This window comes from Triticum dicoccoides, chromosome 3B (genome assembly GCF_002162155.2).
Source record: "Triticum dicoccoides isolate Atlit2015 ecotype Zavitan chromosome 3B, WEW_v2.0, whole genome shotgun sequence".
In the NCBI taxonomy this organism is placed as follows: Eukaryota; Viridiplantae; Streptophyta; class Magnoliopsida; order Poales; family Poaceae; genus Triticum; species Triticum dicoccoides.
In genome coordinates, this window is record NC_041385.1 from 382,515,736 (window position 1) to 382,517,759 (window position 2,024).

The 2,024-nt window shown below is 44.8% G+C and overlaps 1 long non-coding RNA gene across 1 annotated transcript; it reads left to right on the forward strand.

The window, feature by feature from the left end:
• Nucleotides 1-6: 6 nt before the first annotated feature.
• LOC119281297 lies at nt 7-719 on the forward strand. Its single transcript, XR_005138365.1, has 2 exons — nt 7-308; nt 410-719. It is a non-coding gene; the product is annotated as an uncharacterized LOC119281297 (long non-coding RNA).
• The last annotated feature ends 1,305 nt before the right edge of the window (nt 720-2,024 follow it).

Below are 2,024 nucleotides of genomic sequence, written 5' to 3' on the forward strand. Positions count from 1 at the left end.
GCCCCCACCTGACCGGCCGTCTTCCAGAGGCTCGACGACTTCCACCGTGCCCCGCCCCGGCGAACCACCTTCCTCCCCGCCTTCTCGAGCTAGCATCGGATCCATCGATCCCGGTAGGGAGCCGTCCTTGATCTACCTGCCAGATCCTGCCTCTGCTCATCTCCCCCGTGCCAGATGCAGCTCGGTTTGGTGGGCACCACTGTCCTCCCATGGACGTGTGTGCAGTGCAGTCCGGCGGCGGGGGTAGCCATCTCCTCTCACGCTTCCAGCAGCATCAGGAGGAGGATTGTGGTGAAATGTTCTCCCAGGTCCAATTTGTGTGATGTTCCTGCATTTGTGTGCAATTTCGGTGATGGCCTTCATGCCCAGGTCCAATTTTTCATTGTTGTTATCCATTAACGGCAAGCAGTGCAGCTTGCTATCGTTGCAGGTCAGTTGGGCATCGGTGCAGTACGCAATCACTTGAGAGGACGATTGGCACGCACTTCGGTTTCAGCCGTGCGACACTGCAGTATGGACGTGCGCGGCAGGAGGTTCGTTGCTGCAGTTTACTTGGTGTTGGCAGGAGGTTCTCCAGCTGGCCGATGTAGTTTACCTGGTATAGTTCGGCCGGCTGATGGTTGCGGTTAAAAGGAAAATTGTGTGGAGTCCACTTTCTTTGGGATGAAAAAAATAAGTGCAAATGTGGTTTACTAATTATTTTCTCAGGGTTCACTTAACTATGTTTTGTGTGATGAGAGACGCTCCGACGTTTGATGTAGTTAGCTAAACCCTGAGAAAAGTTAGATGGACTCGTTTGAAAATTGTTTACCAAAGAAGTTCATTTCGAATTGTGTTGCGGCTCATTTCTCTCGACCATGCGGTTCGCTTCTTTGCACGTGTACAACTCGCCAATGTGGAAATCCAAAACTCCAAACAGAAAAAAGAAAGAAGGAAATGAAGTGCAAAGATATGTTAAATGAAAAACGGTAGAGAAACGACAAAAAAATTAATGTCACTCACTTGACAATTTGATGCAGTGCAAAGATTTGTTAAATGAAAAATGGTAGAGAAACGACAAAAAATTAATGCCGTTCACTTGGCCATTTGATGCAGTACGGTTTTCTAACTAAAGCAGTGCGGTCGGGTGTCTGATGTTGTTCATGTTGCAAGTGATCATTTGATGCAGTGCGATTTTCTAACTGAAGCAGTGCGGTCGGGTGTCTGATGTTGCTCAACTTGTGAATGCAAAGAAAAAATGTTACTGAAACGACAAATAAAGTAATGCGGTTTACTTCTCCATGCTTTTGGGGTTCACTTACGCCCGATGTGAAGTCCCGTCCACTTCCTCGCATGAGAAAATTTACGTGTAAATAAAAGAAATCAAGCAGTTTGCTTGCCCATCTGATGGAGTGCGGCTTCCTGTCTAAAGCAGTGCGTTCTTCTGTCTGATGCAGTACACAAGTCGATTTGGAAGTCGCGAAAAACAAAGTTTCCGCATTTTGGTAATATTGAAACTACTTTTAAACCGTAAGGAATTAGAGAGTGTGTTCTACATGAAAACGTTGCGTCTTGTCGATATCTATCCAACAATGTAGAATTTGGATCATTCCGACCAGCGGTTTGTAAAAATTTCACGAAAAATGGCCGCTGCCACATGTCGTCCGCCACATGATTTTTGAAATTAACTTAAAAGCGTAAGAAATTTTAAAAATATTTCAACATGTGAAAGTTGCGCCTCGTCCGTAGCTTTCCAATGGCATATCACACGCCTTGTTTCGACAAACGGTTCAAAAACTGGAACGAAAACAGTACAAAAATTGCAAAAAATTCGAAACACAGAATTTCGCGATTTACTTAATTTAAAACTGCTCTTAAACCGTAACGAATTAGAGAATATATTAGATATAGAAAAGTTGTGCCTCGACGATATGTTTCCAACGGTGTATCATTTGCTTCATTCCGACGAGCGATTTAGGAAAAAAACGCGAAAACACGCTCACTGTCACTCGTCGTGCCCCGTACCGTTTTCAAAACTGCTCTTA